At 35.7% G+C, this 23,682-nt stretch overlaps 2 long non-coding RNA genes across 12 annotated transcripts; both read right to left on the bottom strand.

Annotated features, from left to right (window-relative positions):
- Positions 1-4,418: 4,418 nt before the first annotated feature.
- LOC126702801 (uncharacterized) lies at positions 4,419-17,613 on the bottom strand. Of its 6 annotated transcripts, XR_007647856.1 has the most exons (6): positions 17,148-17,611; positions 7,627-9,903; positions 7,302-7,350; positions 6,828-6,936; positions 6,515-6,725; positions 4,419-4,794 (listed from the first exon to the last, which is right to left on the bottom strand). It is a non-coding gene; the product is annotated as an uncharacterized LOC126702801 (long non-coding RNA). The 6 variants fall into 6 exon arrangements; XR_007647854.1 differs by having other exon boundaries at positions 6,828-7,350; positions 17,148-17,612; XR_007647855.1 differs by having other exon boundaries at positions 6,515-6,734; positions 6,828-9,903; positions 17,148-17,613.
- Positions 17,614-19,836: 2,223 nt separating this feature from the next.
- LOC126702392 (uncharacterized) lies at positions 19,837-23,500 on the bottom strand. Of its 6 annotated transcripts, none has more exons than XR_007647744.1 (6): positions 23,273-23,500; positions 22,944-23,005; positions 22,247-22,376; positions 22,044-22,120; positions 20,562-21,930; positions 19,837-20,218 (listed from the first exon to the last, which is right to left on the bottom strand). It is a non-coding gene; the product is annotated as an uncharacterized LOC126702392 (long non-coding RNA). The 6 variants fall into 6 exon arrangements; XR_007647747.1 differs by having other exon boundaries at positions 22,247-22,339; XR_007647745.1 differs by lacking the exon at positions 22,944-23,005 and having other exon boundaries at positions 20,562-21,722; positions 21,834-21,930.
- Positions 23,501-23,682: the final 182 nt, after the last annotated feature.

Genomic DNA, 23,682 nt, shown 5'->3' with positions numbered 1-23,682 from the left:
CATCAGTTTATTTCGCCATCTTCTTAACATACTGGCCTTAACTTTTTCCCGTATTTGAGCCGAGAAACTTCTCCATCCGAACAGTTGATTTACCAAAAGACCTGAGTCCGAGGACTTCGCAAAGCCTGGGTTTCGTTTAAAACTTACGTTTTTTCTTTTATGTACTTGGCTTCCCCATAGACTTGAGTCCGAGGACCATGCAAGCCCTAGGTTCTGTCCAAGACTTTTATGTCCTTGGTTTCCCCATAGGCTTGAGTCCGAGGATCATACAAGTCTCAGGTTCTGTCCAAGACTTTTATGTCCTTGGTTTCCCCATAGGCTTGAGTCCGAGGACCATGCAAGCCCTAGGTTCTGTCCAAGACTTTTATGTCCTTGGTTTGCCCATAGGCTTGAGTCCGAGGATCATACAAGTCCTATGTTCTGTCCAAGACTCTTCGAGTTCAGATTCTCCCCTTCATCAGGCATTTCATAAGGCGCCGAGCAGGGGTTGTCCTCGGCAACGGCTATTTCTCGACGTGGGCCGCAGTCCCTGAGCCTTCACGCAAAGCGGGCCTGGGCCGCGAATTCAATTTCCCCACGAACTAAGAGATATTTCTGCATCCTCTGGCCACGCAGTACTCTCTGACGTCCCAATGATCGAGGTGCGCCTTTACGAGGCTTCTTTAATCTTGTGGTTGCAGTTGGCGTTGGAAGTTGAGCCAGAACCATTTTGTCTGTAACGTTCCTTGGGACGCTGCGTGAGTTGACTGCCACCACCTTGTCTTTTCAAATAAATAGGAGGGAGAGAGAGTTGCTTTATATACGCACCAGTCCTTCAGTTTTCTCCCACATCATAACTCCCACATCTGGAGCTCTCCTCCCTTAGCATAACATGTCTAAGGCAAGGGTTGGGAAGAAAGAACTCTCTCCGCCGCAGAAACACCGTGTCCTCATGAGACTCAAAGTAGTAAGGTACGGGCACAGGAAGCATAAGTTCAGGAGAACACTCCATTTCGACCGAGGGGGAAGGGAATCTCTCCCACTTTTAGTCAAAATCCGAAGCAGATTCTGTCCATGCCAGAATTTTGGGGTGGCAGAAGAAAGATTTTCTGCCATCAGCGCCTCTGCTTTGCGGCAGGCGTATATTTAGAGAAAGTCCCTCAACTTCCAACTCCTTGCACCTTTCCTTCAGCGGTGTCAGGCTCAAGTTGGGTCTCTTTTGCTGTTTGAGTTGTGGGCATGTGAAAGCATTGAGGAAGAACAAGGTCTTGGAGCTGTAGCCAACCTCTCCTCTGATCTACTTCCTCAGCTTTATTTTATTCTCTTGTATCTTCCTTTCCTTTTAGTTATGTAGTGAGCTTTAACACAAACTGATTCCAGCTTTTCATTGTACGCTGTACTATTTCTTTGTTTTAATAAGAATGGAACTTTCTTTATGCGTTTTGAATACTGTTCTTTTGACAACGCTACTTCGTGAATGGGTATGCCCTATGTGTGTGTTTCTTCAAGTATATTCAGAGCAAAATAGCTTGAAACATAATTTAATTAATTCCAATTTACCAATACTACGTGGCATTATATTGATAATTCATAGTAAATCAAAACTCAGGAAACTAACCGGGATAACAGTTGAATATTATGTGATAAACACGTGAATACCGTCCAAGGCTGATGATCTCTAGATAATCCATCCGAGCAGTCAACTGGGGAGTAGGGAATTCCGATTGTGCTTCTCGTCCAAAACTTGTAAGATTTCTTGTTTGTACTTGGTTTCCCCATAGGCTTGGGTCCGAGGACTATGCAAGGCCTTGGTTCTGTCCAAAACTTGTAAGATTTCTTGTTTGTACTTGGTTTCCCCATAGGCTTGGGTCCGAGGACCATGCAAGGCCTTGGTTCTGTCCAAAACTTGTAAGATTTCTTGTTTGTACTTGGTTTCCCCATAGGCTTGGGTCTGAGGACCATGCAAGGCCTTGGTTCTGTCCAAAACTTGTAAGATTTCTTGTTTGTACTTGGTTTCCCCATAGGCTTGGGTCCGAGGACCATGCAAGGCCTTGGTTCTGTCCAAAACTTGTAAGATTTCTTTTTTGTACTTGATTTCCCCATAGGCTTGGGTCCGAGGACCATGCAAGGCCTTGGTTTTGTCCAAAACTTGTAAGATTTCTTGTTTGTACTTGGTTTCCCCATAGGCTTGGGTCCGAGAACCATGCAAGGCCTTGGTTCTGTCCAAAACTTGTAAGATTTCTTTTTTGTACTTGGTTTCCTCATAGGCTTGGGTCCGAGGACCATGCAAGGCCTTGGTTCTGTCCAAAACTTGTAAGATTTCTTTTTAAGTGGTTTTTTTTTTTTTCTCTATACTTATTTATTTTTCGAAGGTTAGCCCCTAGGACAGGGAGGGGAGAGTTGGCTTGGGGCTGGAAGCCCCTAGAGCCTACCGCGCCGTTAGCAGTGCAAGGCGTAGCCCCTAGCAGAAGCTTATGGCAGAGCAACAGCTGCGCATCACCGGAGGTGGGAAAAACTCGTGAATCTCTGCTTGCTAGAGAGCTGACTCATGCGCCACTGGTGCCAACGCGCAAGCCTCCCCACAAACGGCGCCAATTGTAGGGACACGATTCTCAAACGGCCCAACAATGACGTTGGGCTCGCGCGTGACGGATCCCTCATAATAAAATTTGTAGAGAGTGGGCTTGAAAGGCTAGCGTTGGGTCACGGGGCGTTAGTATAGGCCGGACCTTAGATAAACTTAGACTAGAAAAGGTTTTAGTCCGGATATCCAAGCCCAATAACTTTATAAATTGAGGGATTGGACTCCTCGGATCATGTCCGAGGAGCACTAGTGTTTTTCTCCGGTTGCCCGTCAATGGGTTTTCCATGGTGGAGCGCATATATTATTCGGGCATTCCCATTCCTGGAGTTTTTTTTCAGGAAGTGAGATGGGGCTGCCCACTAATTAGTTTACCTTTCCTTTTATACTAGCCTACGTTTGTTGTCCCTCGTCCACGTGTAGGGTCAATTTTTCCAGGACTGATATTTGTCCCGTCAATCTAATCCCCGAATTGCTGGGGATTGTTAATAAAACCTAAAAATCAGGTTCTGTTAGGTGCGATGTCATATCAATGAAGGGTATTAAGGACTATTCCCCCGAGATATTTTCTGATCTTTTAGGTTTGCTTGTATGTCCCTTTTCATCAATGAGACTTTAGGTCTGCCGAGGACTAAGCTGTCCTCGGCTATATCTTCGGGCCACTTTGGGCCTACTATTTTTGAGCCTGGGCCCTGGCTTCCTTCAGTTTGGGGCCTGCGAATTCCCTATAAGTGAGCAGGCCGAGCCCACAAACTATTGTGCCCCACAATTACATATAATTTTTTTTTTTTTCAGGTCAGGGTGGTCCTGGGACCACCCTGACCTCTATGTGGCGCCGCCACTGCTCATGTGGCACTTTCTACTTTATCTCTTGTCATCTTCCAAGAAATTGCTCCTTTATTTCGTTGTATCTTGATAGTATACACTCTGCATGAGGCACTTTCTGCAATAATCTATCTCTTGTCTTCTTCCAAAAAATTGGAATTATATTTTGATCTTTTATCCATTTTTATATTATTGATTAATCCAACAATTTATCTTAATGATTAAGAGAGAAACTCATGGATTGATCTAAGCTAGAAATACTCGTGACTCCTTTTAATACAGGTAGTTTTAATTTGATCCAATCTTGACCTTAATCTATTAAGTTCAAACCAAACTCAATCATGTAGCCAAGAAAGACCCAAAAATAAATAAATAAATAAATAAAACCAGACTTCACCTAACGCTTGAATAATTTTCACCTTCACCTTCACGCTTGACCACTTTTGCCATTGTTCAATCAACACTTTGCCCTTTATCCTCTTTTGAGGTATTTCACATCCACTTGTCTACGTTTAAGTCTTGATGCCTTCATCATTCATGCCACTACGTTTAATGCTTATTTGTAAGAGTAGTATTTATTGCACACAAACTAACTCACATAGTCTTGCATGCACATCCAAACTACAGAACTTGTGCAAGTCATGATTTTCAATTGTGTGCCCCAAAACTGTGTGAATTAGTTTGTGTGCAATAGCTTTTACCCAATTTGATCTTATTTGCTTTTAGAAGCCCCTTTCTTCACCATGATGCCTATTGCTAATGTACCAGAGATTAAAATAAATAAAATAAAATAAAACAGATAAGGCATCAGAATATGATGAAGTCACTGCCTATCCAATATTATTCCACCTGATTATCAGAAAATTATCTAGGATAAAAATAAAAATAAAAAAAATAGAAAGAAAACTTAAAAATAGAAAAATTTCTCACTGAAATCCATAACTTGATCTCAGGAAAAAAAATGCATCAAAATCAAGTCTCAAGTTGCTTTTCCTTATTGGCCTCTCCAATTTCTTGCACAAGTCCAAAGACAGAATTTTAAATTTTATGTTGTTTTTATTTCTGAAGTTTGAGCATTCAAATAAAGATATATACAATGATAACCAATATGTAAGGCTAATCACAAATTTGTACCTCATAATCTAGAAAAGTGTTGAAGTCACTACTATGGAGACTTTAAGTAGGAAGCCACAACATAAGATTTGAAAAGTGAATGAATTGTCATTAATTCTGTACATTCAAGAAAGAATAGAACTATTCCTCATTATATAGATGGGAAATGGAAGCAGCCATGGCATAAAGTGTAAATGCTAGGAAAGCCTTGGCCTTACTTGATGCTTTGTCGATGGTGATACCTAATATACCCAATCAACAATTGCAGATACATTCAAATTACGGTTCCAGTTGACCTACAACCAGAAATTTTTGAGAAAAAAATAATAAGAAAGAAAACTCAAAACAATAAAATTAATGTAGCTTGAGAATCACAACAATCTTGAAGAAATCCAATCATGAGTATCAAGTTGTAACCCCCTTGTTCAATTTGTTATGAATATCAAGTTGTACTTCCATATAGTGCACACTGTACAGTAAACCGAATATTAAGTTCGTCTACAGATATAATCAAAATAGAATAAACAATTTGTCACAGATTTTCACTCAAGTTCAGAACTAACTTCATATGAATTCAGAACATTAACAAACGTTGGTGAGGTTTCAAAATTTGAATAGATGAAGGGCCCTTACCAATGAAGACAATACATTAGTAACTAAAGATCCCTAAGCAATGTATACATTGTTAGTAGACCAGATTAAACAATTGTTGGTAGAACAGAATAAACACACATCACACAAATAATCTCAAGAACTTAAGAATTGATTGTCCAAGAGAATATACCAGATTTCTGCTGTAGGGAGGAATTTGAAGATCTAAGTATGCTATTCAGGAAAATATGTCGCACTATATGAGCACACGATTTTTTTAAAAAGAAAATTTTAAGTATATTATTAAAACATAAGTGCATGAGCTAGTCTATCTCAAAGTGAAATGTTAAACAAAAGGACATTTGAGAAAAAAAAAAATCAATTTTAGATCTTTTGAGCTTAGAATAAGAACCAAGTGTTTATCAAGATATTTGGAACATGGGCAATCTTGAACTATCTAGCTGAAAAACATGTCCTCTAGTTGAAAAATAAAGGAATACCATCATCTGTCATTTAGTGAGGCACCAGACCCTTACCCCTGCTGGTAGATATCTCAGCTTCTTGCAACTATTTAGAGACAGGTTATCAAATAAATGAAAGGTTCTCCATATATAGTGGAAAGTCATCCACTCTTGTTAACTCTTTGATTTCAAAACATGTTACTTACGCTTGTTGGGATAGATAAGGCAGCAACTTGAGCTTAGGCCACCACCCACATAATGTTTGATTTGTGTGCAACATAAAATGTCTGACACCCTGCAAACAAAAAAGAAAAAAAAGAAAAGAGAGAGAGAGAGAGATAGAGGGAAACAAGCTCCTTTAACAATACAACATATAATTTTTCTTTCTTTACAACATATAATTTTTCTTTCTTTTATGGATCCAGATTACAGTACCAAAGTCAGATAACACCACAATGCAAAGTATGTAACTGAAAACTAATAATAAGTATGCGTTTCAGTATTAGGCACATTTACTTATGCAACCCTGAAAAGAATCTTCCCCCACCCCCCCCCCCCCCCTCCTCTCACCCCCAAAAAAAACCCCCTCTAATTTGACAGGACATGAGAATCTTTAGCAATAGAGAAAACATAGTAAGATTTTACAAACTGTAATCCAGTCTCAGCTTTAGATTTTAAAATGAAACCCGAGAATAGATCCTTTTGATTAGAATATGGGGAAAAAAGAAGTTCCAAAATGAACATGTAAAAGATTAAATTAAGAAACGGATACATCATCCTGAAGAACTCCATATAGCATGTACAAGGTCATCAAAACTACCTATTGCTGTTGATTTGCCACTGAAACATAAAGAGCAGACAAATTTGAGAAAGAAAAACAAATTTAGTAAATAGTATACAAGATTGAAAAAAGAAAAAGGAAAGAGCAATAATAAACGATAGAAGAGAAGAAGAGAGAACTCACAAATTTTATCTCTGGGCCACTCAACTACTTCTACCTCATTTTCAAAGTGAACAGCAGCAATATCCAGCTTTGGCTGTAATCTAAGGTTTTACAAGTGTACAAGTTAAAATAAATCCTCAACCACTGACAAATCTTCCACGTAGCTTTTTCTAGAGAGGGATTGCACATTTATCTTTGCTGGATAGTAGTGAAACAGATCTGCCTCACAACTCTGGAAAGGCTTTAGCATCATCAATATTAAATAAATTTAACTGGGGATATACATAAGTATCAATTTAAAAAATATGAAATGACATTAAACTTACAAACTCACCTCATAATTTGCAGGTTCTGGTATTTGTCACAAGTAGGGGAAGAAAATTGTTCCTGTCCTTACACCGCCCTGAGTTCAGCAGAATATTTCCTATTCCTTATTTCCCTGCCTTGGATTTCATCAAGGAGAGCACATTATGGCTAGTATTGATGTGAAAGTCTTTTTTTTTTTTTTTCATTTTAGAATAAGACATAGGTGCTTGGTAATTTGTTATCCTTAATTTCCGTTTTCCTATAGATATACTTTTCTGAACTTCTTAGAAAGCACTGACCATAAAATAAACATAATGCTAGAATTTTGAACTACAATTAAAAGCTAGATTTCAATAATTTTGTGTGAGTTATAATGGATATTTATTTTTATAAAAGAAAAAATTATCTTTCATGCATTATATTATGCTGGGGGAAGGGCAATAAAAAAAAAAAAACCAAAACCTTCACAAGAACGAGAGTTAGAGAGCTGAAGGACCTAAACCTGTTCATGCATTAGTAGACCGCAGTTGAAATACAAGTACCAAGTTTTCCTATAGACAACATCATGCCCAAATTTTATGAAAAACTTGAAGAAAGGTGAATATATTAAGGAAGGAATATCATATAGTTTATTAATAAATGTTTGATATTTTATTCTAAAAAGGAAAAAAAAATACTAATATTAAGGAAGAGAGAGTAGAAAGTCAGTTTTGGATGGAATTACCACCAGCTTTTTCTGATATCACATGAACTTCAAGATGCTACTAAATGGAAGACATAACAGTCTATCTGTTTTAGATGACAATAATGGAAACCTCGGGAGTTACCTTCGGCATATTCTTCCATTGAATGATGACAATCTTGGACAATAAAATATCTAATAGCTTCCATAATGTGGGAGCACATGCATCAGCTATGCCCAATCAAAATTGCTGTATGCAACTCCTAAATAGAATTTTCCATTGTCTTCTAGGGGGGAATATTATTGCCGTCAGTAAGATAAAAACAATTATAATTTCACAAATGCTAAAGGAATCTTTCCTGACTATGTACAAAGCATTATAATATATAATGATTATTCTGAAAAGCCATCTCATATGAAAACTAAGCAATAGTATACGAACCAAGCACAAAAGATTTCTTATTTTGTCATTATTCATGTATGTTGAGTACAAAGTATAAAGACGTAAGTTCTTCAAAATTTGAACCCATAATGAAAAACGGACCTACCCAAACATTCAGAAAATGGGAAAAAGCATGTATAGAAAAATTCCATCATAAGTATCAATCTACGATCAAGCAAAAGAATAATAAGTTCCCTCTTTAACTTGAAGAAATCATAAACCTCTTATGAGTGTAAGGAACTTCTATACTATCAGAAAATCTCAAATGCCTAATTTAATGAGCTCAACTTTAAAGTTTAAAGTTTCTATATGGAAACGCTTAATGTATACACCCTGTGTTCTCTATGATTGAATAGCTAAATAAAGAACACCTGATGTTGCTAGATTCGTTAGAGAGAGTAAACTCATCAACAATTTTAGAAAGAAAAAAAAAAGGAAAAAGAGGAGGTTGGTGATAACTTGCCAAAATTAGTTATCTTCATAGTTATTGAATTGCATCATTATAATATGGTCTCAGTTGTAAAAGTTTGAGCAATATTAGATTTGATGAGTTCTTACCCTAGTTGATGATAGACTACCACCAACACTAATCATTCAAAAATCACGAAAATATATTGAATTGCCAAATTTTCTTTTTCTTTTGCAATGTAACAGGTTAGTAAACATTGAAGGAAAGGAAAAATGATAGGGAAGAGGGGGTCAATGGCATGAATACTATTTTTTTTGGATTGAATAAATACTTTTTTAGTTAGAAGAGAATATTTGAAAACGTACCAACTTTAACGATATTATTTAGCACTAAAGACATATCCTTAGGTCACAGTTACCTGCATTTCATTTTTCACAATATATTTAAGCTTTCATGAACTAATGTGGGATGCATGTACTTAAACAAGGCAACAACCTAATCTGATACATAATCACCAAATCTGCAATAAAATAAAATAAAATAATTGAATTTACTGATATATGAATACACAAACACAGATCAGAAATATATATAGTCTACTATTCTGAATACATTAAGAGGAAACCGAATCACTCAAGTACACAGTTCATATTTAAATATACATATATCAAACCGTACCGGTCAAAGACACAATAGATGAATTGCACATTCTTGAAGAAATTCACAGTTTTTTAGCCACAAATTCCTAGCTACTTTAACGAAGTTCATCAGCTCACAATTTTCAGGAATATTTTCAGCATATCTGCTTTTCCAATGGAAACCTTATCCTCAGCGTAACCCTTCATCTCTGTAGTATCAGCAGCATCTTTACACGAATATCATGCACCATCAAGAAAAGATTCTGCCTCAGCCTTAACAAAAGTAACGTTCAACTGGCCATTATCCAGCCCAGAAGGCAAATTCCACCCATGATCAACCTCCTTGCAGACCTCAAAATTACCAACCTCACTGTAAGAGACAATATTGGCCATTGTGTTGAGGATGACACATCTTCAAACTTAGGCCTCCTCAGATTTGGCTAAAGCCCATCTGATGAAACTTGCATATTCAAATCAATCAATCAATCTCTCTATCTCTCTCTCTTCATTGTATTTGATATATCTTTATCTTCTACTTCAACAAAAACTGCACCATCCCAGCTCAAGTCAGGCATAAACATCCCAGCAGAAGCACCCTGTTGAGTAAAAATTTCCCTCAAGGCCATGACACTACCATGGCAAACCTCCCAAACTATCAACATATATAGCCAGAGAAACTATCACTTGAAAATGAAAAGAAATATCAAAGAATAAGAAGCATAATGACCTTGATGAAAGATCTATCTTGTGAACCCGCAACACCCTCCCCTCCTCCCCAACCCCAACCAAAAACAAAATGGAAGAAGGGGGAAAAAATCGCTTGAATGGATCAAAAATATCAAGGATGAGTTGCTCAAAAAAACTATGGAAGGGCCACTGCTCGTCTCCATCATGCCCCAAGCTGTCTTTGTCATTATTAACATCCAAAAATAGCTGCATAAGAAGCCAAAAGCAAAAGTTTGTACCTTATAATATGCAAAAGCCAAAACATAGAATGGTAATAAAAAAACAGTGCCTTGGCAACCAAAACAGAGAATGAATAATATAATACAATGTTGAAGCTCTAAACGACAAAACAACATGTAGCTGAAGATATCCACAACGCACAGAAAACCAAAACTGCAGACCTTAAAAAAGATCTTTATATTGACTGCTAAGAAAGCCATTTTATCCTTATAACATTAGAAGAATGCATGGCTAACTGGTATTGGTTTTCTGAGTAACAGCAGAAATTTTATTATGTTTTTGGGCATTACACAGTTCTAGGCATATTTCTTATACTTGTATTTAATTTTCAGTGTCAAATGTAATTTTTTAATTTTCCGGTTTGTAGGAAGCGCTGTTCCAACAGTCCTTTGGCTCTTATTTTGGTTTTATTTGGGTTTAATTATTTAGTTTGGGCTCACAAATGAAAGCCCATGGAGTCCAACTCTTATTAGGAGTAAAGAAGTACAAGTTGCACTAGAATTAGGTATTAGTCATCTATTTATATGTATGTAATACTTTCTATTCATGAGGAAGTTTCATAAATTTTCAATAGCTATGAAGCTTTGTTTAAGGTTTGTGTGATACAACCTTTTCCAAGTTGTGATGCCAAGGAAATTCTAGATGTAATGTCTAGAAGTTTACATTTTTGTCCTTCCATTTCCATCAAATTTAAACCTAGCAAACACACATTGATTTATCACCTTTAAAATCCTAAAATCAAAAACTTCAAAATCCTAAACCACTAATCCATCAAATAGTTCCAAATAACCCAAAACAGCCCAATTACTGTTCAAGGGCTACTGCTCACATCTCTGTAAAAGCAACCCAGCCCTCAGGCTTTCAGCCTGGTTTCATCCTCAAGGCCTACTATTCTTTTTCGCCATTAGAAACCCTATATTCCTTGCAATTTTGCAGCCTTTTTCCCACCAAAACCTAACCCTAATTCCTCAAAATACAAGCTGAACAGAGTTTCCAGACATCATTTGACTTTGTTTCCCGTTGTCCTAAGTCAATGAGACAGAAAATATTATAGAGAATTACAAAGAGGTACACTCAATCAACAAATTTACATAACAGTAGTAGTGATGCGGGAGACGCAAGAAGATTTTTATTTAGTATTATTTATGTTTGCAAGTCAATTGTATTTTTATGTTTTAGGTCCTAGTAGTTTATTAGGCTATTAGTATTTTTATTTGGAAACAAGGTTATTTTTGTAATAAGGCAATTAGGGTTTCCTAGCCAATTAGAATTAGGGTTTAGTAATCCTTTATAAATAACCTATTATACTCCTTGAGGGGTTAGTTGATATTTTGATGAATGAAAAAATGGCCGCTTGGTCTCTTTTGGTCTGGTGCTGACTCCAGGTCTACCCTAGATGCTGACTCCTAGTAGTTTCCCCGCTTGGTGTTGACTTCAAGCAAGGCCTAGGTGTTGACTCCTAGGTCAAATCCATTTATTTTATCGTTGTTTCAGTTTTGTTCTGGTTGTCCTGCGTCAATTTTGGTACCAGAGTAAACACCGATCTGTTTGAAGCATCATCGCAGTCAATCCAAAACCAAAAAAAAAAAAAAAAAGTTTCAGCCATTGCATTTTCCACCCACAGAAAAATTATATCTTTGCCTACTATTACAGAGAACCCCATAAAATCCTGCCGACATCACCCTTGACCTCCACCATCTCACCACTGTCAAAATCCCTTGTTCTGCATCCCATCAATCCATAGTTACCCACACACCATAAACAACCACCGCAAGTGACAGCTCTGCCACCACCAGAGTCCAAAAATCCTTCCCCCACTATCATGCTCTTCTACGTAGAAATCCCAAACCCATGCCACCAATAAACCGAAGCTCCTAGATTACAACAACTGCCATCACCGAACACCCATCGACGCTGCTGCCACAAGAGCCACCGCTGCCATGGCCCTCACTTGACCAGTACAACGCCGCTGCAATTCCACCAGCAACCCAATGATGATATCAATAGGTAACCCACAGCCCTGTTTGAGTCTTTCTATTTTCTAAATTCACCTCTTTAGTTTATCTTGTGAACAGATTTTACCCGACCCATCTTCGAAAAAGCTCAGCCCGTCCCACTAGCCCCAAAAAAAAAAAAAAAAAAACCATCAAAACTAATTAACCAAATAGCCCAGTCCTATACCCATCCACTACAAAACCCACCCTGGCTCAATAATATAAGCAGTCATATTAACCCATTAAACCCAGAAGCCAACTCGTGGACATCAAGTGTTCTTCAACTTCGCAGAAATTTTCCATATCGGTGTTTTGTGACTCCAAGTCTAAGCTGAAAATGACTGCCTTTGATAGAGAATTTGAGAAGGAGATTAAGGAGGCTGGGAATACACTCCTTAACCCTCCCTCCTCCATTGATGATCTCCTCACTCTTCTTGATAAAGTTGAAAATTTGTTAGCATATGTGGAGTAAGAACCATCCAAATCAATGCAAGATGCACTTTTACCCTCAGTGAAGGCACTAATCACTAATAAACTTTTGCGACATGCTGAAATGGATGTGAAGGTTTCAGTTTTTTCTTCCCTTATTGAGATTATAAGGATAACAACACCAGATGCCCCATATAAGGATGAGCAAATGAAAGAAATATTTCAATTGATTTTGACAGCATTTGAAAATATGTCTCATATGTCTACTCGCTCTTATAAGAAGGTGGTTTCAATTCTTGATACCATTGCAAAGGTCAAGTTATGCTTGGTGATGCTCAATCTTGAGTGTGATGCATTGGTTGTTGAGATGTTTCAAAGTTTCTTAAAGATAATTAGGTCCAACTATCAACTTGCTGTACTTTCAGCCATGAAAACAATTATGCATCTGGTCATAGATGAAAGTGAAGACATTTCCTTGGATCTTCTCAGTTCAATTTTTGCTAGTGTAAGAAAGGAAAATCATAATGTTTCACCTATGTCGTGGAAATTGGGGGAGCAAATAATCACTAGGATTAATGCCCAGCTAGAAAAGATAATGGCACCCACTCAAAAACAATGCAGCAAGCTTGAGGGTGCACATGATGTGAAAGTTGAAGTTGTTGAATGTGCTTCTGATCAACCCTCCATGGTGCTTGAAGATCTACATCTTGGTGAAGTTGAAGAGGTTAAAACCACACAGTTTCCTATGGTTCATAAGGTTCAAGATAAGATTATACTGATTCCACACATTAATTTTGTTATTCCAAATGAGTTTGATGTGGTGAAATTCAAGGTTTTTCTTTTCCCTATGCTCCCTAAGGTGATTCCAGACTTGAAGCAAGTGTTACTTGTCAGCATCCTAATCCTTCAATGCTTTAAAACTCGAGGTCGAGTTTTCTCCAACCAGAGGAGAATGATGCAGGAGACGCAAAAAGATTTTTATTTAGTATTATTTATGTTTACAAGTCAATTGTATTTTTATGTTTTAAGTTCTAGTAGTTTATTAGGCTATTAGTATTTTCATTTGGAAGCAAGGTTATTTTTGTAATAAAGCAATTAGGGTTTCCTAACCAATTAGAATTAGGGTTTAGTAATCCTTTATATGTAACCTAGTGTACTTCTTGAGGAGTTAGTTGATATTTTGATAAATGAAAAAATGGCCGTTTGGTCTCTTTTGGTCTGGTGCTGACTCCAGGTCTACCCTAGGTGTTGGCTCCTAGTGATTTTCCCGCTTAGTGCTAACTCCAAGCAAGGCCTAGATGCTGACTACTAGGTCATATCCATTTATTTTATCGTTGTTTTAGTTTTGTTCTAGTTGTCCTGCGTTAAGTAGACCAATAAATAACTCATGTTGAGAAAAAATTTTATTTTCTCAAACAGTAGTATATGCATTTGTGGCAGATCATTTGTGTAGACAAAATGGGGATCTCCATTGTGATGTGCTTTTTACAAGATCGATTCAAGATTAGCAATTGGAGAGCTTACAATCTTTCTTTTCTCTTCTATACTCCACTAATATTGGCCAGAATGGGGAAGATAGAATGGTGTGGTTGCCTGCCAGGAATGGTTCTTTTGAAGTTAAGTCATATTATAAAGTTCTAACGACCAGAGGAAGTTATTCTTTCCCTTGGAAAAGTATTTGGAAGGTGAAAGCTCCTTCTAAGGTAGCTTTTTTCACTTGGACAGCCACTAGCGGAAGATCTCACACTGGATAACTTGAGGAAGAGGAATATTTGTGTTGATGCTGCGTAAGAATAGTTGGAATCAGTGGATCACCTCCTTCTTCATTGTTCTTATGGTTATAGTCTATGGACACTTAAGGTTTGCGCGGCTGGTGTTTCTTGGCTTATGCATAAACAAGTGGTGGAGTTGCTAGCTTGTTGGAATAGGGGTGTTGGTTGGCATCAAACAGAAATTTTTTTGGGAGGGGGGCTATTATGCTGGGTAGTGCACTATTTGGAGAATGGAACCATCAAACTCTCAAGGGAGAGGAAAGTCACATCCTTAAGTTGAAATGATTCTTTTTGCTATCCTTGAGTTCAATGGATGACTGCTATGAGTGGTCTCTCTATTCCTTTCCTTTTGGATTTTTTAGATTTATGTAGTTTTGATTAGCTTTTTGTTTCCCTTAGTACACTGCCTGTGTACCAGGGGAGCAGTGTTATCAGTACTTTTTCATTTTTTTTAATGAAGTTTTATTTACACCTAAAAAGTAATAGTTTTCAGAAGATCTTTCTGTGCAAAACTCTTCTTCATAATGGACTGAGAAAGTCTCGTGTAGTTTTCTGAAATTCTTTTTTTTTTCTTTGACTGGTAGTTTTCTGAAGATCTGTCTTCATAACACCTCTTGTCCATAATGGACTAACACAAGCAAGCACCGTCTCATAACTTCAATTTCTCTTTCTTTTTTTCTTTTTTTGGCATGTTGGGGAGAGGGGGAGCTACAACGAAATTGATAAGAGAAAAAAAGGAAAGACAAAAGGTATACATGATGTATAAAAAGGCTTACCTACAGAATACCTACACAATACACTGGTCTATATAATCTAGAAGAAATGAAAAATTCATGCAGCCAAATGCAAGAATCCACTCAGACAAGGATCTCAAAAATAAAAACCTAAGCTTAAGCCCGAACAGCTCAACACCACTACCATGCTGGGCCATTACCATGCTGTCCAAACATACCCTTTGAACAAAGAACTCACGATAAGCAATAAATACATCACCAACTGAATCACAAATAGAGAAAAGGAAAAGACAAAATATCTAGTAATAGGGATCAATCATCCATATTAATCGACACAGATAACCCATCTAGGTAAGAAGAAAGTGTAGACTTCTTTATTGGGTGTCAATGTGTCATTATATCATCAAGTTATTTAAATTCAAATGCTTGAGGTCACATGGATGCCCTCATGATACAATTGCAACATAGTCGATTCTTACCGGTCAACATCAAGAATCTTTCTATAATGTTTTTGGATGTCTCCGGTGCAAATGAGAGTAAAATTCTTTGGATTACATGCACTGTTAGATAAGGCTTGACCAAAACCTAATATCTAGAAGGCATATTACACCGGACACCAAATCAATTTGTTACTTAAAGGCTAATAAAGAATCAGCAAACCATCATTGTACGCACTACCACATATGAGACTTGGTCTTATTCTTTGGGAAGAAGCATATGCCTTCTATAATGCCTCTATCGCCATTAGTTAATGGGTAGACATACTAGCTTGGTCTTCTACTTCTCTCTTAACCCTTATTTTCATAGTTTACAACTCATACAACAGCAGAAACCCCGCTAATGAAACTAAAATGCATGTAATTAGATGAACACACCTTCAAAATGCATGCCATAATCACACTTTCTAAATTGCTGCTGTGATACATATCACTCTAAAATGATTGTCACTTGCACTGAGAGTTGCACCCTTTAAGGTGGAACCACTAGAAACATGCTTCACATCTAATCACTTAACCAGCTGGAAGCCATTAACAAAATTCAATATATGCTACAGTTACACTATATCCTAGAAGCCATTGACAAAATTCATTAGTAGCTAAATACAATTTATTTATGTCAACCCTAGAATTCCTGTATATCCAGAATCAACAATTGACCGTAATGAGGTTGTCACAGTATTCAAAGAAGCAAATTTTTATTTTTGATAATGTAGGAAACCTTTCTAAAGAAGAGCCCTTTGGACTCACCTCTAGCAAGTAAAACCTACAAGCAACTGACCATACCCACTAAAACCAGTTGTTGGGTGATCAGGATTCACCCCTAACAAGGTAAGCAGTAATATTCAAAGAAGCAACTTACCAAAAGCATTCATTAACAAAAACTATTTAAAGAACTTCTTATTGTACAAATGAAAGCTATCTATATCATCTCTTTAGGTGGCTAAGACCTTAAAACTTCTGCCTTGCCTCATAGGAGAGCATAAACTTCAGGTCTACCTCTCATTAAAAAGCATTAGGTGAAAGAAAAAGTGTCATTTATCCTATGATCTGGTACATGGCTTCAGAGGCCACCTTCAGCACTAAAGGCCAAACTAATTCTTGTATATTTTTCATGAAGGTTTACTGTCTCTTTCTTCAACAGACTCAACAACATAAGTATGCCTAGTAAAATGTAAACAAAATAATTCCCTGATATTAAATTCAAACATTTGAATCATTAGCACTAATCACCAGCCATAATACCTAGCATACACATCCAGTCTTTAGTAAAACATCTTCAATAGAAGATTGACTCCGAGAGAAAAAGGAGAAAACTTGTATATGGAAGGCATAAAGCAATAGTTCTGCTTTAGCATGTCAAAAGTTGAGTTATTTGATGCTGAAACATCATGAATAAATAAACCATTATATGGATGACTAAAAGAACTTATACCCATTTTCATATAGGAACCAACTTTGCAGAATGCATCTCCATTATCACTTGTCTAGGCATCAAAAAGACCTTTTTAACACTTGTGACAGTGTAGATGTACTAATGAGTGGCACAAGTCAGCATAACCTTTGAACAACCATATGGTAATTTTATGCTTTCTTGGAGTAGACCCATTGAAATCATGTAATTTTTCCCTGAACTCGAAGAAAAGAGTGTGCTTTTGTTGATTAAGGAAGAAATTAATTCCACTCAATTAAAAGCCTAACATTATATGATTTTCCACAGAAAAAATATGGCAAATCAAAATCTCAAAACCCAAATCATAATTCTAACAGTAACAGATAAAATACCTGAATTAGAGTTCCTCTGAATCTCTGGCCTCTGCTATGCACAGAAAATCTTCTCTTTCTGGTCTCCTCTCCCTCTCTCAGCAAGCCTCCCTCACTTCTTTCAAATTTCTAACCGTGCTTTGGGCGTCTATGAGTTTCTCTTAAGTTGAAAATGAAACGCACCGTTTAGACTCACCCAAACTTTTTTTTTATTAAGAAACAAACTGCTACATATACACTCCAATTACCTAAACTTGATTAAACCAAAAACACAATTCCTAAGTCTCTTCACTCTTTTTATATGTTAAAAGATCTTGTAATAGGATAGCAGATGCTATAGCTAAAAAAGCCAAATATGGTGATGTGTTTTAGGCTTGGTTGGAAGAATTACCACCTAACATCGCCCCCCTGGCTATTCTTGATATTCACTGAGACTTTTTGTATTTGGTTCTGTTTTCTATTAAAAGCCCAGACGTTGAGTCTGGTTTCTCAAAAAAAAACTAGGCAGCACATGCCTAACTCTTGAGTGAGATAATTAAGACAGAATTTTTATTTAAAGTAGCATGAAACTATTTACATAAAAAAATGTTTGTCTCTTATTCATATAAGAATTTTGATTGCTATTTAATATATGAATCTCTATTTAATATAAAAAAAAATGTTGTGAATGAGCACTTTTCTTTTCACAATACCTTTATTTTTAGTTGTAGTTAATTTTATTATGATATTTTATTATTTTATTTTGATTTATAAGAAATTAATACCTTGAAAATTGTGAAAATATTGTGATAATTTTTTTGTGTTAATATTATTATTATTATTATTATTATATACACACACAAACATGGTAACAGCTTGTATGTATATAAAAATAAATTAAAAAATAAAAAGTGAGTTCAAGTGTTCAACTTAGCTCACATGTATATAAAAATAAATTGAAAAATAAAAAGCGAGTTCAACTAGTGATGTTAGATATTACCCCCTAAAAAAAAAAAAAAAAAATTAGGCTAGCTCATGAAATGGTGGGAATTGAACAAACCAAAAAAATTCTGTAACTTTTACTCACGATCATTTTATATATAGAAAATAGATAAGATCGCATGAATAAAAAGTGGTATTACTATTTAGGACAAAATTGTATTTTTTTGGAAATGTTATGAGATTTTGGTCCCTTAAATAAAACATTTAAAGTTTTAAACCCAAATAACAACAATCAAATTTAGAAAAATCAGCCCGAATAATAACAACAAAAGTTGAGTAACGCCCATTTTGCAGGTCTTAAAAAATGCTTTTAAAAGAAAAAATCCCTAAACTCATTTAGATACCAATCAAATAGAGTCATAAGAGAGTATTGCATTTGCATCCTTCTTTCCCTATCGACTATTGAGAATAATTTGGACATCCTTCTTTCCCTATCGACTATTGAGAATAATTTGGAAATTGACCAAAGAGAAGTTCCCAAGGAGAATGAAAATTTAAAGACATAGTAGGTAGTCTGTTTATGAGGAACTTATAAGTTGCAAAAGCATAAGGCCAGAGATTTTAGAGGAACTTTGGATTCAGACAAAAGAGTTAAAGTTGTTTCCACAATATGTCTATGCTTTCACTCAGCCACCCCATTTTGTTGAGCTGTGCATAACAATGCCATACACTCTTTTTCCTATTAATATGGGATTTGTACTCTAATTAAGAATTATTGCACTTTTTTTATTGACTTGTTTAGATAGAGGTATTAAAATGAGAAGGATTTGGATTTCAATTTTTTGTTTAAATGACTTAAATAGAGTATGAAATGACAAAAAAAAAAATTAATATTGACAACATTTATAAATGGATTATAGTTTTAGTAATATCTATATTCCAAGTTAATTTACATTTCAATACAACCAAACAAGTCACAATTTTTCAATTGTATGAAAAGTTATCATAGTAGGTTTCAATTAACTCAATTAGTAAAATCTTTTGTAGAATAGACTTCATTCTTTCATATCTAAAAAAAGAATTAAAAAAAAAAATCAATGTAAGTTCAGGTTAACCTATGGGCCCACTCTGTCTCTCTTTCTTCACCTAAATATTAAAAATAATTATTTCTTGGGGAAAATATTACTAATAATTTAATCAATTAATTAGTAACTAGAAAATTGATTAATGCTTGCTTCATTTCCCTCATGGCAGCTCAAGTTGTGTTATCCCTGCTATGGTTGCCTTGAATGTTGTCTGTTATTAGAGCATTGGCACACCAAACACCAAAAACCATGCCTCATGAGGTGTGTCAAATGCCAAATTTATTTGGCATTTGTGTTTATAATTCCTTGAAGTTTTACTATTGAATTAAGCGAAGTTTCTCTTATACAAAGACTTCTTGTATGACAGTGACATAGACAGGTAAGTGAATTATGTGCTTGCCGCAATTTTTGGCCACCTTGATGAGCATCTACATTTGACTTCTTTGAATTATGCCTTTATCAATTCTGTATGAAAAGGCCTAGGTTATAATAATGAGCATTGTCATTATTCTGGAAAAAATAAAAGCACCACAATATCTAGGGACTAGGAAACCAAGTAAGAACCAGTATCTCTGACTCAAGTAACTACAACAATAGAGATGCTTTATTTTATTTTATTTTTTTTGCAAAATTGTAGCCTGGCATTCATAAGTACTATTTAGTCTTTAAGAGACCTAATGTTTTTGAAAGAAAAGCACCAAGGGGGAAAGATACAGCATCATTTTAGTATACATATGAAAGTTCATCGCAGCAATTGCAAATATTCCAGGACTAACATATTCATGAACTGTACAGAATAATCAATACACTAAAAATCTAGCTTTGCTAATACACCCTCCAAGTTCTGGAACAATAAGAGTGAACAAGATTGCTTCAGATGAGGGACTCCCTTAGTAATTAGGTCCAGCCAGAATGGTCCCATCTGATTGTATTGACATACGAATCACCATTTGAACCTCCAGAAATACATTCTGTTGACAGTAGATAGTCTTCCTTTTCTGCAGAATTGGTTCGTAGATAGAACAAAACAGCCACCTTCTTGGGCAATGTGGATCATTGTAGCTTGCCATATCTCCCTTGATTTGGCTGTAGGTTGAAAATAAATTTAAATGCCAACATATGGCAGCATAAGAATTAAACAAAAGACTGAAGAACAATGGTTTGTAAGGAAACTACTGGATATAAAGGGAATGCTGAACAATAACCCAGTTTAGACCTTACAAAAACACCTAATTGTGACAATGGTGATGAATCATGATAAATTATTCTATAGATACAGCAAATTATTTTACAGATAACAGCACAAAAACACACAAGATTTCTTTGTAATCTAGAATGACAAAAGAAAAGACATTAAAATAACACTCACTAGGAGTTCTTTTATTAGTAACTATGATGAGACTATAAGTAAAAATGACAAAAGGTATACCTTCAGCACATAACATCAGTCCTTAGAGAAGACATTCTATTGTCACAGCAGATGAGGTCACCTATTATCAAAGATTGGAGTCTTATATACAGGCAGCAATGATTTCTCTACTGACCACCACACTACACATTCTGATGCAATTGGCATTAGCTTTTGATGTTTTGCACTAAAGAGAGAGTATCCAACTCTTTCAACTACTCCCGTCTAGAAGTGGACTTCAAATTTACCCATTTAAGTAAAAATCTGTCAACTTTTCAAACCAGCATAAACAAACATTCAACATGAATTCAGTCACAACAAGAATAGAATTACGTTTTCCAGTAGGTTATATGTGTCACAAGTTGAAGCACTACAGTGAGTGATAGTAAAGCTTAAAGCTGGACAGTATTGACTAGGCACAAATTTGTTCAACCTTGATTAGCAATTAGCTAATATCCCTAATTCTTTTCTGGGTAGACTGCAAAACTAATTTATGTAAGCATTTTAGATTTAACATTCATGCCTGTATGGTCTAACTTTTTCCCTAAATTTGTGATGCCTCCCTCAATTTTTTCAAATCAGTTAGCAAATTCTCACAAAATAATCATTATCCTATGGCAAGAAAACTGCTTATCTTATTTCAACTTCTCACTAACAATGAGGCTTTAATTGTAGGAAATACAATTCAAATTGGATAAAAGCCCAGCTATGATAATTTAGAATTTTAGTCATAGACAATTTCATTGATAGAAGTTTTCAGTAATATTTCTAAGTAATACACATACTGTATTCATCGAATAATTACAAACAAAATTCGGCTTATAGAGACTTATGTCCATTGCCTTATCTGCAATCTGTAGGCTATTACCCTCCATACGGTGGTATGAAGTGGTGCACTCAAAGAGGTTGGCCTCTTAGTTAAGACAACAAGACTGACAATAAGAGAAGACTGTCAGAGAAATTTGAAAATCCATTAATTGAAGCTTACTATTACGTGCTCTTTGCAGAGATTTGTAGCCGTGATTATCTGTGAAATGATTTTAACAATCAATTGAGTGTGCAATATGGAAAGTCACCAAATGTATATCTTAGAGCATAACTTGATCACGGAGAAAAAACATGCATCAAATTTGAGTTTCAAGTTGCTCTTCTTAATTGGGCTCTTCAATTTCTTGCAGACGTCTGAAGACCGAATATCATAGTTTATGCCATTGATTAGTACTAAAGTTTGAACATTCAAAACAAGATATATATGATGATAATCAGTATGTAAGGCTAATCCTAGATGTGTACCTCATAATCTAGAAAACTGCTAAAGTCACTGCTACAAAGACTTTAAGTTAGGAAACCATAACATAGGATTTGAACAGCGGACGAATTGTCAGGAATCCTGCATATTCCAAAAAAGAAAGAGAGTAATTTCTGATATTTTTATATATAGGAGATAGAAGCGAACATGGTGAAAAGTATAAATGCTGGGAAAGCCTAGGGCCTAGGCCTTACTTGATGCACGGTTGAAGTGACACCAAATATACCCAATTGACACTTGCAGGTGCATTCAAGTTATGGTTCCAGCTCACCTACAACCAGAAGTCTTTTAGGAAAAAATAAAAAGAAAAAAAACTGAAGACAGTAAAATTAGCTTAGCTTGAGAATAAATGTAACTGCAATTATGAAGTAATCCAATGATGAGTAATACAGCTTACCCAACATTATAATTTGATCTCAAAAGAAAAAAGTTGTTAACCGTCTCGTTTAATTTGATTTGAATCTCAAGTTATACTTCCTTCTAGTGCACACTGTACAGCAAACCGGACTTTAAGGTCATCTACAAATCTGTTTAAAATAGAATAAATAATTTGCCACCGAGTATTTCTCATGTTTAAAACTAACTTCAGATGAATTCATAACATTAATAAACTTTGGAGAAGCTTAAATATGACTAATGAAAGAGGCCTAATTAATCCAAAATTGGTTAGTGAAAACTTAACAGTGAGGACAATGTAGTAGTAACTAAAGAGCCCTAATCAATGCATTGTTGGTAGACCAGAATACACACACACAAATAATCTCAAGAAGTTTAGAATTGAATGTTCAACCAAAGTACTTGATTTTTGTTGTTGGATGGAAAATTCGAAGATCTAAGTATGCTATGCAGAAAAATATGCTACAGTATATGAGCACACAATTTTGAACAAGAATTATGGAAATTAAAAATTAAGTGCATAAGCTAGTCCATTCAAAGTGATATTTAAACATAAGGACATTTGAGCAAAAATACCAATTTTAGATTCTCTGAGCTTAGCATAGGAATCAAAAGTTTATCTATATACTTGGAACATGGGCAATCTTGACCTATCGATGCTGAAGTACATAACCTCTAGTTGGGAAATGAAGGATTACCAGCCTGGCAACATCTGTTGGGGCACCACACCCTTGCTGGTAGATATCTCAGCTTCTTGGAACTGTTTATAGATATTTCATCAAATAAATAAAGGTTCTGCAACTATAGTGGAAAGTCATCCACTCTTGTTTACTCTTTTTGATTTCAAAATATCTTACTGGGGATTGTTGAAGTAGATGAGGCAACAACAACTAAGAATACAACAACTATTTTTTCTTTCTTATATGGATCCAGATTATTATAGAAAATTCAAATAACACCACAATGTAGGGTTTGTAACTGAAAATCAAAAACTAATAATGAGTACGCAATTCAGTATTAAACTTACCACTTTGTTTCTGTATTATCGGAAAATGGGCAATCTTTTCTTAGGCCATTTTTTATTGACAGGAAAGGAGATACCAAGAAATCTGCAGTTCCTCTAATTTGGTCAGTCTTGAATATCAATCATTTGCAATGCTTGCAGAGAACTTTCTAAATTCTTCTCCCCTTTTGTGACAGAACGAGGAGCAAATGAAAATTAGGGGAAATTGAGAATAAAAATCTACGCTGACGAATTCTAATATCAAAAAGTCATGGGCAAAATTGATACATAGCATAAAAATTAGGGGTCAAATATATAATTTACCATTGTATTTATCAAGCCATTAAAAATTCTTCTATTTTTTTAATGGTAATTTGTTGATTTTTTTTTTTTTTTTTGAGAAACAAACTCACACACAAGGGAGAGAGAAAGTT

Source organism: Quercus robur, chromosome 10 (genome assembly GCF_932294415.1).
Source record: "Quercus robur chromosome 10, dhQueRobu3.1, whole genome shotgun sequence".
In the NCBI taxonomy this organism is placed as follows: Eukaryota; Viridiplantae; Streptophyta; class Magnoliopsida; order Fagales; family Fagaceae; genus Quercus; species Quercus robur.
Note: the sequence above shows the minus strand (reverse complement) of the source record. Positions and strands in the feature narration are given on the sequence as shown.